At 37.8% G+C, this 14,624-nt stretch overlaps 1 protein-coding gene across 13 annotated transcripts in view; it reads left to right on the top strand.

The window, feature by feature from the left end:
* Positions 1-14,624, top strand: part of ATOSA (atos homolog A) — a 148,279-nt gene that overhangs the window by 77,718 nt on the left and 55,937 nt on the right. The gene's annotated exons all lie outside the window — the stretch shown is intronic.

Raw genomic sequence — 14,624 nt, 5'->3', positions numbered from 1 at the left:
TTTTTGTTTTATTTCTTTTTCTGTTATCTTTTTATTTCTTTTTCTGAATTGATGCAAATGTTCTAAGAAATGATCATGTGATGAATATGCAACTATGTGATGATATTGTGAATTACTGATTATATATGTAGAACGGAATGATCCTATGTCAAAAATGTTTTTGTTCATTGTTAAATTTTTTAAATAAATAAATAAATTTTAAAAAGATTGTAAAGAAATAAGTAACACTCTGTTTCCAGTTACATTATTGTCTATGTAGGAAATCCTAATGAATCTATAAACCAACTACTAAAATTAGTGGATATAGCAGGTGTGCTGGTTTGAAATGATGTATGGACCCTAGAAAAGCCATGTTTGAATCCTAATCCCATTTTGTAAAGGCAGCTGCTGCTTCTAATCCCTATTCTTCAGCATTGTATGCTTGAAACTGTAATTAGATCGCCCCACCCCCCCAGGTGTGATTTAATCAAGAGTGGTTGTTAAACTGGATTAGCTGGAGGCATGTCTCCACCCATTTGGGTGGATCTTGATTAGTTTCTGGAGTCCTATAAAAGAGGATACATTTTGGAGAATGAGAGAGATTCAGAGAGAGCAGAGCAGAATGACATAGCCATAAGAAGCAGAGTCCACCATCCAGTGACCTTTGGAAATGAAAAAGGAACAAACCTCCTGGGGAGCTTCATGAAGCAGGAAGCAAGGAGAAGAAGCTAGCAGATGACACCATGCTCACCATGTGCCCTGCGAGATGAGAAAGAAACCTTAAACTTCATTGGCCTTCTTGAACCAAGGTATCTTTCCCTGGATGCCTTAGATTGGACATTTCTATAGACTTGCTTTAATTGGGACATTTTCTCAGCCTTGGAACTGTAAACTCCCAGCTTATTAAATCCCCCCCCCCCCCATTTTAAAAACCGTTCTGATTCTGGTGTATTGCATTCTGGCAGCCAGCAAACCAAAACAGCAGGTCTCAGCAAACAAGTTTAATATACAAAATCTATTTATATATAATAGCGACTAGAAAATGAAATTTCAAAATTATTGCTCTCATTTATTCCCTAAAGCACTTTGTACTTTTTCCATTTCCTCTTTCATTCCTTCAGCATTTGCCTTTGCCTAGTCACTGTTTAAGTGCTAAGGATGTATGAATTAATAAGGTAGCTTTTGTCTTTAAGGAACTCACTGGTTAATAACTTTAATAGTATTGTCTGCCTGAGGGAGTAAGGGAGGCTTCACTCATGCCCCCATTAAGTGACCTTTAAGCTAGTTCTTAAGGAGTAAGCGTTGGGCATTAGTATTTAGATCATAGAAACCATTGCAGATATTTAAACCAACAAAATCTCTGATTTAAAACAAAACCAGGTGGGTCATGGTGGCTCAGGCAGAGTTCTCGCCTGCTATGCCAGAGACCTGGGTTTGATTCTCAGTGCCTGCCCATGAGAAAAAAAAAAAAAAGAGAAACCAGATTTATATTTTAGATAGAATTCTAAGGAGGGAGGGAGATGTGGATGGATGGGAGTAAGACACTAACTGTAGGGAGTCCAATCACAGAGCTGTTGTAATATGTAAGAGATGATGAGTACCTGGCCTTAGTATTGGCAGGGGTCAAAGGATGAGGAAGAGAAATGGCTATAGTTATTTACAAGGGACAATTTACAGGACTCAGTTGTAAAATGTTGGTTTGGACAATTGAGCATGGATAATGCTAGATGGTATGGGGAAGAGCATGTTTGGAGTTTGGAAACTAAGGGTGAGATATGCTATTGGGCTTATTGAATTCTGCATATATCAGTATTTTTGTTGTTCTTTTTGATTCTCATTCTTTTGTTTCAATTTTCTCCCATTTCCCCTTGCCCCCACCTTGCCTACATTAAATAGCCATGCCATAAAATGGAAGGTTCTTTTTTCTTTTGAGTTTGATGTGTCTCACTTCTAATTATAACATTAAGTTAGGTGGTTATCTGTGGCCAGAAACAGCCCAATGACTGTAATAGTTACAACTGTTGGGGATTCAGAGTACTACTTGCCATTTCTCCCTCTCAGTGTTGACTGGAAATATATATATATATATATAGTTACTGATAATGGAATAAGAAACAAAATGCCATTTTATTAATTCGGTTGTGTACTCTGTAATTCCCCAAAGTGCAAGGTGTCTGGTGATCCCTGTTTAGGTGTGGCACTTGCTTTCTGCCCTTAATTAATTGAGAACACCTGGGCTCTAGGTACAGGCCTGCTATGCCTGGGAATCTGTAACTAAGTGCAGAATTACCTCCCTTGAGTTTCAGCAAAGGACAAAAAATTATGGACCCAAATTGCTGGCTTTTTTAGCCTTAGTAACTTCCTCTCATAGTAAAGGGGTGTCCAGTGACAATTAGAAACAAACCAGTCATTTACTTCCAAATATTTGGAGATATTCCAAGTATCTTTTTTTTTACTGACTTCTAATTTAATTCTGTTGTGGTTGGAGAATGTCCTTTAAATGATTTAAATCTTTAAAAAATTTTTAAGACTTTTTATTATGGCCCAAAATATGGTCTTTCTTGGTTAAGTGTTTTGTGTACACTTGGAAAGGTTGTGTATTTTGCTTTTTTTTTTTTTTTTAAAAAAAAAAGGGTTTACCGGGGTTTATTAAGGAGTGGAGAAGGAGGCCCAAGTCCTTGGCTACCCACATTGTTCCCAGTTTGTAAAGACCCTGCCTGGCCTTCTCCGGTTTTATGTTCAGCAAATTGAGGCAAGAGGCACTGTAACTTTTTGATGCTACTAAGAGCTGAAGGTTAGATGGAAATTGATCTTTTCTACTTTAAAATGTTCTTAATTAGTAGTGTTCTAACCCGGCTCTCCAAGGGCTTGTGATCAGCACAGCCTGAAGACCAAAGAACACACTAGACACAGAGTCAGACATGAGTTTTATTATGTCTAGTTCTCCACCACTTTCCTTATGGTGGGAGCCATCTGGAAAAATGGAAATAGCGCTCTGCAAAGGCAAGAGTACAAGGTGCAGCTTACAAGGATTTAGGGTGAAGACATCCCATGGGGTATGAGAACAGAGTTTCAGCAGGGTCTCATGACATAGGGGTCTCATGACAAAGATCAGGGGAGAGGAGTTCTAATACCTTACAAGATACTTTGTTTACATTATCATCTGCACGTTCTTTTCCCTCCCTGAGGAGGTTGTTGACTTTTAACTTCTGTCCTAGTCACATAGACAAGTATGTGCAGTACTTGACTCAGTATGAAGGGGCAGCCTAGGCCCTGGGTCTACACAATTGGAAGTACAGCTAACTTCATATAATAAAGGGAAAGTTATTTAGGAGATACTGTAACAATTCTTGACGAGTATAGTATTGGTTAATATAGTTTCTTCACAACGAGAAATTAAAAAATCATCCCCACAAATATTTGGGTGCCTTTTATGTTGTGGTCACAGCTCCTAGGTATTGGGGCTACATTAGTCAACAGAACAGACAAAATCCGTGCCCTTTTGGCGCTTACAAGAAGCGGACAGATTGTAAATATATTAAATAAGCAAATCAGTAGTTTGGAAGAAGGGTTGACTTGCTAATTGAATTGATGATTTAAGTTCTGTCACAGAGAGTTCATGACTTCTAGGGGACTAGATAATAAAATACAACATCCTGGGGAAGTGGTGCTTATTGTACTGTTTTGGTATGGGCTGGGGTCTGTTGCATATTGATTGACAATTGTCCCCAAACCAAATATTGTGCTAATGTAAAAGCAAAGAACTGCCTAGTCAATTTCAAAAGGAACTATTTTGGGCCGTGGGATTACTTGGGTAGTCTCTGTGTTTTAGAACATTTTAATTACTTGTATCAATTTGTAGAATCTTAAAGTTGGAAGGGATGTTTCAGAGGTGGTATAGTCTGGCAATAGTCAAAGAAACAGAACACAAGATGTTAATATGGAGAATGTGGGCCTATGAATCACAGCTCAGTGCTTATTTTTTCATAAGATAGTACTGTCTTATAAATAATGAGACTTGGTAAAGAGTGAACTAATTCTAGTACAGCAGTTTCCAGATACCACTCATCCACATGTATGCTGAAAAATTTAAAAAAGACTATTTTTATCTTATGTGAGACAGTGTAATAAGCCGAAACTTTTTGAAATTATAAAGCACATCATACATATAGAAAGTATATATACATTAAAGGTTAAAGAGTAATAAAAATATGAGCTTTCACTTAGCAGCTCCCCAGATTTAAAAGCAGAACATTATCATTACCTTGTGTGCCGACTCCGGTGTGCTTCTCCTCAATTGTATCGCCCTCGGTCCCACTTGAAATACTCTGTTATGAATTTTGCATGGAATTGGACTCGTGGAGGGTTGGGTTCAGAGAGGCACACCTGATGATACTCGGAAGCAAATCCTCAAATCTCTGACACTTTACATACATGGGAGACCTAGGTTTAAAGGTTTATTTATTTATTTATTAACATGGGCAGGCACCGGGAATCAAACTCGGGTCTCCGGCATGGCAGGCGAGAACTCTGCCACTGAGCCACCGTGGCCTGCCCAAGGCTTATATTTTTAATGCAATTTTATTAATATATATTCACATACCATGTAATCATCCGAAGTATACAATCAGTGGTTCACCATATCATCATATAGCTGTGCATTCTTCATCATAATAAACTTTTTTCCTTTTTTTGTGAAAAATATATGAAAAAGCAGTAAATTTCAAAGCACACCACTACAGTTAGTTGTAGAATGTTTTTCCGAGTTTGATACGTTATAGTTCCACAATTTTAGGTTTTTCTCCTAGCTGCTCCAGGACACTAGAGACTAAACTAAATATAAATCAAAAGATTCAGCAATCATACTCGTTTGTTAAACCCTACCTTCTCTGTATAACTCCACCATCTCCTTTGATATTTCTCCCACTCTTTAAGGTTATTTGGGCTATGCCCATTCCAACATTTTCATGTTAAAAGGGGCTGTCGAAAATATGAAATAGGGGAATGGAGCTAGTTGATGTTCTGGAGAGGCTGGCCCCCTCTGCATTTCAGGACTTCTCTGTAAAGCTTTATTTTTACTATTATGTTGCTGTGTGTCTCTGAGCAAGTCACTTTACCTCACCGAATACTAATTTCCTAATCTATTTATTAATTAATGAAAATACATGCTCTTGAACATTCTTTTGAGTTTTTTATTCCCAAATATGGAATTTTACATAAAATTAAAAAGAAAACTTATCCCTTATGTCTTTTTTGCCCACAGTAGGTGCTCATTTTTCTTTTATGATAAAGCATGGTTTTAATTAAGTCTTGGTGTTTTTGAGTTTATAAAACAGACTTTGAAACAATTTATTTATAAGCAGATGTAATTATACAGTTTTTGCCAAGCATTATAAAGAATGATAGTATTTGTTTCTACATGAGATATCCTCTTGTTCTTTCTGGAACTATATCATCAAGGCCTTATCCATAATAATTAAGTTGAGGAAGTTTGAAAAGTGGAGATATGAGGAAAGAAAGGAGTGGCTGTCCAATTATTTTAATAATCCTTGAGGATATGTCTGTTTGAGGAGCTTTCAAGACTCTACCCCTTAAATTGGGAAGGTAGCCTCTCAAGTCATTTTTTTTTAAATTGTAGTAACACCCATGTAAAAAATTTTGCCATTTTAAAGTTCACAATTCAGCAATGTGAATTACTTTTTTAAAAATTTTTTATTAATTAAAAAAAATTACAAGAACGAAACACAAACATTCACAATACATACACTCAGCAATTCACAATATCATCGCATAGTTGCATATTCATCATCATGATCATTTCCCAGAACATTTGCATCAATTCAGAAAAAGAAATGAAAAGACAACAGAAAAATAAAACAAAAACAGAAAAAAAAAATTTTACATACTATACCCCTTACCCCTCCCTAGCATTTCAAACTAAATTTATTTTAACATTTGTTCCCCTTATTATTTATTTTTATTCCATATGTTCTACTCATGTGTTGACAAGGTAGATAAAAAGGGCATCAGACACAAGGTTTTCACAATCACACAGTCACATTGTGAAAGCTATATCATTATATAATCATCATCAATGTGTGAATTACTTTTGCAAGTGTGCTATCATCACCATCTTCCACAACTAAGACTTTTTCATCACCCAAAATAAAAATTCTAACAATTAAGCGGGATAACCTCTAGTCTATTTTCTGCCTGTATGAATTTGTTTATCTACATATATCATATTGGTAGAATCATACAATATTTGTCCTTTTGTGTCTGGCTTATTTCACTTGGCATAGTTTTCAAGGTTCATCCATATTGTAGGGTATATCAGAAATTCATTCCTTTTTATGCTGGATAGTATTTCATTATATGTATATAACAGATTTTGTTTATCCCTTCATCTCTTACTAAACATGGGTTTTTATCGTTTGACTATTGTGAATAATGCAGTGAATAATGGTGTACAGGTACCTGAGACCCTGTTTTCACTTCTTTACAGTACATGGCTAAGAGTTCTTGAGCCATTTTTGTCTTAAATAAAAAATAAGTGTGAACATCTGTAATTCATAATTCTTAAGGACTATTGGTAGTGAAAAGTGGACATGCAGATGCTTCTCCCACTAACTGATAATGTGTATGACCTTGGGCAAATTATTTTACAAATTTAATTTTCTCATCTGTAAAATAGGGAAGAACCTAAGTAGAGCTTTTTTAAAAATTTAACAAATGCTGTGTCAGAAAGTATATTAACATTTTAGCAAATAATCCTGTAACTACCATCTAAAGGTAGACACTATTATTCCCCCCATTTAATAGATGATAAAACTAAAACAAGTTAAATAACTTAGGGCCAGACAGTCTTGCAGGTAGCAGAAATGGTTACCTAACCTCAGAGTTAATGTTCACAACTACTATCCTACAATACACTGTGAGAATTAAATTAAAGAAGTACTTGATAAAATGCTTCAAAATTGAAAATGATGGTGATCATTTTTGGTTATTGAAGGTTTGAAATATGTGACAGTTAAAATTTATAACCAATTTTCGAAGAGCTAGACTATTTAAAAAACATACAATTTAGTTCTTCAGATGGCACCTCAGGATATTACAATGTTTTTTGAATTTTGGCTATCATGTAATGTCTAGAACAGATTTGATTGAATTTAAATAATATGCAAGTCTGGGAAGTTGCTTTTTAAAAAGTCTATTTATAAATCACTTATCTTTTTCACAATAGAGTGCTGAGAATGAAAATCTGTTTTTTTTCTAGTTGGTTAGCAATAACAAACTTACCTATTTCAAGATATTCTGTAATAGAATATTTAAGCACAACTAATATTAATATGATTGTTACAATATAAAAGTTGCTCTTTCATTTATAACCACAGTCACTATTTTTAACAGTTGTCACTACAACCAACTCTGCCTCTTATTCTCTGCTTAAAGACTTCACATGACACAGAATATGAGTTGCCCTAAGAATCAAGAAATCTCAATTTTAGTTTGTAATATATGTTTGAGCAAGAAAGTTGATGTCTTTGTACTTTATTTTTCTCCTCTGAAAATAAGATAGATCTATGATCCCTTACAGTTCTCACTTAAAACACACCCACATGCAACACACACCTTTGAGATTGGAACATATAATTGAGAACACAAAATAAGTATTTCAATTAGGAAATATAAGTCCATAAAATATTAAGAATATTTTGAAGAAATGATTGGAGATTTAACTATAGAGGTGTTAATATAGTGCTAAGTTTTACCTGGGGTGGTTTTATTTATACTTACCTGTATTTTGCTTTTTCATTACTTTTGTGGCTAGTGCCCCTAGTTTGAGGTGGTTTGTTGAAACTACCAGTACAACCTGTCCATGGAAAAGAGTGACATTAACCCCCATAAAGGTGAAGTTTATAACTTTTGGCTGTGTGCCAGCACCCTGAAGTTACCATTCATAGACTAGATGGCTTATGCAGATTATAGGGAAGGGTACAAAGTAAATGAAAGATCAGTGTGAAAAGGAGTTAGGAAAGGACTCTTTTGTGGAAATGAGAGTGAGTCAGGAAAGCTCTTAAGATCATTCTAGATTGATGGAAAGGAGTGGAGGAAGGCATACTTGATAGAAAAAAAAGAACAAACAAAGGAGCAAGGTGTGATAGGAACAGGACATCACATAGAGATCATTTTAGCTGGAACACAGAGGCCATATTGGGAACTGGAAAAAAGATGAAATGAAGATGTAAAAGTAGAGATGGTTAATAGGAGATTTCAAGCAGGGTCACCTTCAGGAAACAGATTCATATTGGCATCAGTGACTGATGCTCCTGGAATTGTGCTGTATACAGTCTGTGCAGCTGGCTAGGTGTGTGGCATAGGTGTGCGTGGAGCTAGGTGGTGGTGCTAGCCCTAATGTGAGACTTACGAATTTACATGGATCCAGTAGATCCAGTGGAGTCAGTTTAAAAATGAAAAGAAAAAAGAAAAATCCTTTAAGCCGTGAAGAATGTGATGAAATGGCTTTTCAAAGAGATTAATCTGTATTATGGTACAAGACCAATAAGAAAGGGCCTTGAGTCTTAGGTACTAGCTAAAATTGTGTTATATTAATTCAAGTTTAAGGTACTTAGAGGCTAACTAGTAACTATTTTAAGAGTAAAAAGAGTTAAAATCCAAGAGAATTTAAATAACAAATTAATAAGATTTAGTAATTGGATTTTAGGATCTTGAAGAAGGAGGATGCCTCCCACCCCGTCACCATGAACTGAGAAAGGAGAGGCAATTAAAACTTCCTTTATTCTCATTTTGAGATTTGGAAACAATTCTGCATGAGTGATGATATTCTGTATTTAGTACAAGTCTTGCATTTATAAAAAGGGCTGTTGTAATACATGAATGACTATTGTTGTAAAGGAGGACCGAGAAAGTAAACTTTTGTATTTATCAACTATAACCTTCAGAGTAACTGACAATGTGTGTCACATCTGTCAAATCTTCCATCATCATTATCTGAGGTTGCTATTGTCAAGGTTGCCAAGGCCTATTTATGCTCACTTCACTTTTATATTTTATTAAACTCCACCAGTGTTTGATAGCATTGACCATGCCCTCCTTCTTGACACATTTTTTTTCCTCTTGTTTCCATGATGCCATGCTCAACTAATTATCCCTTCATGTCACTGGCAGCTCTCACATCACCATTTCTTTTTATTAATTTTTTAAAAATATAACAACTAACAAACAAAAACATTCTTAACATATGATCATTCTGTTCTACATATAGAATCAGTAATTCACAATATCATCACATAGTTTCACATTCATCATCCTGATCATTTCTGAGAACATTTGCATCAATTCAGAAAAAAATAAAAAGACAACTGAAAAAAATTCTATGCACATCACACCCCTTACCCTCCCTTACATTGATCACTAGCATTTCAATCTACTAAATTTATTTTAACATTTGTTCCCCTATTATTTATTTATTTTTAATCCATACGTTTTACTCATCTGTCTATAAGGTAGATAAAAGAAGCATCAGACATACGGTTTTCACAATCACACAGTCACATTGTGAAAGCTTTATCATTATATAATCATCTTCAAGAAACACGGCTACTGGAACACAGCTCTACATCTTCAGGCAGTTCCCTCCAGCCTCTCTGTTACACCTTAACTAAAAAGGTGGTATCTATTTAATGCAAAGAATAACCTCCAGGATAACTTCTTGACTGTTTGGAATCTCTCAGCCATTGACACTTCATTTTGCCTCATTTCTCTCTTCCCTCTTTTGGTCAAGAAGGTTTTCTCAATCCCTTGGTGCTGGGTCCTAGCTCATTCTAGGATTTCTGTCCCACGTTGCCAGGAAGGTCCACAGCCCTGAGAGTCATGTCCCACATAGAGAGGGAGAGGGCAGTGAGTTTGTTTGTCATGTTGGCTGAGAGAAAGAGGCCACATCTGAGCAACAAAAGAGGTTCTCTTGGGGGGGTGACTCTTAGGCCTTATTTTAAGTAGTCTTGACCTATCTCTTATGGGGTTAAGTTTTATATGAACAAACCCCAAGATTGGAGGCTCAGCCTATTGCTTTGGTTGTCCCCACTGCTTGTGAGAATATCAGGAATTCTCCACATTGGGAAGTTGAATTTTCCCCCTTTCTCACCATTCCCCCAAGGGGACTTTGCAAATACTTTTTTATTCACTGTTCAAATCCCTCTGGGATTTATTGGGGCATCACTCTGGACAAACCTACACAGTCTCATGCCCTATTGAGAACAAAGGGAGTTAATGCACAAAATCAGAACAAAGGGAGTTAATGCACAAAATCTCACGGAGCCCATGTCAGACACCATTTAGCCACACAGTAAGGGTTTGGATCTATCTGTCTGTCCAGGCTTCCTTAAGGTCCTGCTATACTCTGAGGGCAGGGAGGGGCTAGAAGGGCAGGAAGGGGCAGTGATGTCCAGTCAGGGATTGTCCTGGAGAACTAGGCAGGAATCTGTGGCTGGTTAGCATTCTCCAGGGTTCCTAAACCACTTTCCATCATGGGGCACAGTGTTTTGAAAATCTATGAGCTGACACAAGGCCCCCCGCACCCTTTCCCTTTAATGTACTTCCCTTCCCCTGCCTTCTGCCATGATTCCAGGGTTACTGGTCTTGTTCCCTGATCAGACCACTGATTTTCACCTTCCATGTAGGGCTGTCAGGAGCCAAGATCATGCCTTTATTGCTCTTTTCTGCTAAGTATGGGATCGCCTTCCCATCCTGCCTTGACTGCTGTATTTGGTTTCTAGGATGTGGGTCCCTCGAATTCAAGAGTTGAACTAGTCCTTGGGGTCCCACCTACCTCTTTTATGGTCTTAAGAGGAGCACACAAAGTGAATCTGCAGGTCCCAGGGCCTCCTGGACAACTACTGAGAGAAAGGCAGAATCTCAGTAGGTGCCCAGGCCTTGGCACCAGCTTTACACTGACCCTTTTCTGAACCTTCCAAACCTCATGCTCTCCACTCACCCTTGTTAGCCAGCTCTTCAAAGAATAGCCCATTTGTCCCTTGGGCCCATCTCAGCCCCCTCCTCCTCCACAAACTTGCCAATGGCAGGTTCATTAAAATACCTCAGATTTGTAATTGATGATAATTGATTCTTCAGGAAGTATTTGCATCTCTGAAATCTTTTTTATATTTTTTTGATGACTTTTTTTTTTTTTTTTTAAGATTTTTGCTATTGTTGTAGTACCAAAGAAATAAAAGCAGACCATCCCCAAATCCCACCAAGTGATTTGGTACCCAGCTCCTCTGTCCCTTTCTTAAGATCCCAATGAGGAGGCAGACAGAAGAGATGACTCAGGGATCATGCTGGCAGGGAAGGAAGTGGAATGGAGAGACCCGCTTTCATGGGGGCAGGTCCTGAGAACCCACCATTTCTGAAGATGTTCCTTGACTCATTATCTGCCAAAACGCCTATCACCAGTGCACCAGTACGGGGGCAGGACAGCTCCCCTTCACTCCACATTTCCCCCTCAGGATATGAGCTGGCTGTGAAGGCTCTGACCCTATCTGGCCTTACCAGAAGTCTAGCTTCCCTGGTGAATGAGGAGATGTTGAGAGCACTCAGTCTCTCCTCCTGGACCCTGGGACAGAGCTGATTGCTCCTATGTTGTAAAGAAAAGGTGATTCTTGCACAAGACTCCCCTCTCAATTGTGCAAGCCTTGACATATTTGGTAGAACACCATTCGTTGTGATGCTATAGAGCTATGGTGGTGAAAGACCTCATCAGCACAAGCCCAGGGCACAGCTAACATTTAATCCTGTCTAGGAAAGTAAAGGAAAATCAAAAGTTTTTGCACAAAGCAGATACCTCAGTTTGTTTAAGCTGCACCTCTGCTGAACTGCCTAGTCTGTCTCCCCTCCCCTAACCCCTTCTCACATATACACACATACTTACTGCCCTATCCATAGGAGCTGACCTTCTTCTAGCCTCAGAAGCCTTAGCTACCAGGCAGGTGTAGGGCATGGGTGGGGAAAGGGCATTTGGAATCTGGTGCCAGCCTGGCTGGCTGACTCTGGCCCACTTTGAAGGTGTCTTAGACCTTTGACCCGGGCATCTTTCTCAGAGGTTTGGTCATGGAGGAGGGACTCTTCTCATCCAGAGGATGCACAGACAGCAGACTGTGTTTTTGTGGTCGTTGGGTTTTTCTCCTTTCCCCAGGCAACTTACCCACCCTCACCCTCTGTGAACCCTTCCTGCGCTCGAGGACAGCTGCAGGGTTTTGGCCAGAAAGCATGAGAGGGAAGTTGCCAGCAGGTGCCCCAGGAATGGAGACCTGCCCAAGAAGGTCTTTCTCTGAAGAGGTGGTCTTGAAGAGCACCTGGGAGGCAGTGGGCCTGGACAGCTCTGTCTGCCCCTTCCCAACTCATGTATTCCAACCAGAAAAAAATATGATCGCCTAGGTAGTAGATAAATACCTCTTCTTGAAGCAAGTGTCTGTATGTGTTTTGGTTATTTTCTATTTTACATGTTCTCAAATGTTTATAATAAACCTCTGCCTCTTCACATTAAAAAAAAAGATAGTAGGAGGTCTAAAAAGCAATAATTCCAATTAATTAAAATATATGACACTATGTAATACTTTCACTTATGCATTATTTTTCAGTTAATGGTCCTGATCATATATCTAACACCAGTCAGAGCATAGTAATTTATTTAAATTTAGTATATGTGTTTGTATAATTGCTGTATAGGACTGATAATAATTTTTGAGAGAATTTTCTTATTAGTAACCCCCCAGGCTGTTCCTAGGCCTCTATTGCTATTTTATCGCATGTCATGAGGGGTGTGGGATGTTTCTACTGCCTTACCAGCCTTTAGAAGTAAATCAAACCAAATCTATAGCATCCAGTGATGGGAAAAATACACTTCCATTCCCCTTAGAGCTTTGCGTTAGCTCTAGACTATCCTGGGTGTTTGTTCTAAATCAAGGCTCAAGAGACATCAGCAGTAAGTATATATGATGAATAATGGTTATGAGTTACCTCCCAGTTAGGGACTCCAAAGAGGGAGGGAACGGTTCTGGCTTTTCTTTGACTTTCTTTCGAGTAGAGGTTCATAAAACCTCTCTGCTTGATATCCCTTCAACTACATCCTGGCAGGTATTTATCATCTTGTCCTTGAAAACAGTGATGAAGAATTTGTTCCTACCCAAGTAAGTTAATTGCTTCTATGGATCATTCCAATGATCCAAAGTTTTCCCTGTAGCCAAGTTACTAGCCTTATTCTTTGCTTCAGTAAACTATGATTTATGGTGTTTCAGAGATTGCATTATCAAAATTTTAACTATGCAAATTTTCTAATGACTGTGATTTAATATTTTCATTTATTAAAGTTCAAATACCCATAAACTTTTTTCTCACAAATTCCTAAAAGTTAATTATATAGACACAGGCACTTAGGGAATATTTTGTGTTTCATAATACCACTGTATAATCCACAGTATTCCTTGTAATATTTATGTAATAATTACATAGATAACTAATAGATACCTACTCTGTTCCCTAATTATTTGTTTCCAAATTTTCATTTAAATGTTTAGCATCCTGGCTAAAGATTTATATTCTTATTCCCAAACAACAACCAAGGTTTGGTAGTTTATTTAGTTTATTATTGAAGGAGGTAATGACCAAAGCAGCTGTGCTGATTTGAAAGTATTATGTACCCCAGGAAGGCCATGTTCTTTAATCCTGATTCAATATTGTAGGGTGGAAACCTGGATTAGATTGTTTCATGGAAATTGACCCACTCAATTGTGGGTGTGACCTTTTGATCAAATTACTACATGGGGACGTGACACACCTAACTAGGCATGGCCTTTTCATTAGATGGAGATGTGTCTCCACGTGTTGAAGGTGGGTCTTGATTAGTTTACTGTAATTCTTTAAAAGGGGAGACATTTTGGAGAAAGCACAGTTGCTTCAGAACCAACCTGAACACAGATGTTTGGAAATGCAGAAGCCCCGGGAGACATCAATTGCTTGAGAGCCACCAAACATGCAGACATTTGGAGTGTCCACAAATGTTTGGAGATGCAGAGCTCAGCAGATGATGCCATGTGCCTTCCCATGAGATGCTAAGCAAGCTGGAACCCAGACTTGTGTCCTGGAGGAGCTAAGTGAAGACCCACAGATGCTTAGAAAAGTAACCACTGTCACCTGAAGCTGGAAACAATGGGACTGATAACAAGGACCAACAGATGCCAGCCAGGGACCTTCACATGTGATGGACATTGGCCTTTCTTGAGTCCAAGTATCTTTTCCCGGATGCCTTAGTTTGGATATTTTTATGGCCTTGGAACTGTGAACTTGTAACTTAATAAATTCCCTTTTAAAAAGCTGTTCCATTTCTGGTATATTGCATTTTAGCATCTTTGACAAAGCAATTAAGTCTTAGTCAATTTTTATATCCAAATGTGTTTTTCATAATAAGTTTCACTTTTATCACTTTAAATGATTTCTAGCATGTGAATAAACTACTACCTGTTAGGAGCTTTGGAGATATATATTATAGTTTTCTAGGCATGGGGTAATGAGTTACTGAATCGTAGTAGCTCAAAAGACAATACAGGAGACTGGCCAAGATGGCAGCTTAG

The sequence above is a fragment of the Tamandua tetradactyla genome, chromosome 14, assembly GCF_023851605.1.
Source record: "Tamandua tetradactyla isolate mTamTet1 chromosome 14, mTamTet1.pri, whole genome shotgun sequence".
NCBI classification, from domain to species: Eukaryota; Metazoa; Chordata; class Mammalia; order Pilosa; family Myrmecophagidae; genus Tamandua; species Tamandua tetradactyla.
This window is presented reverse-complemented; position numbering and strand designations above follow the sequence as displayed.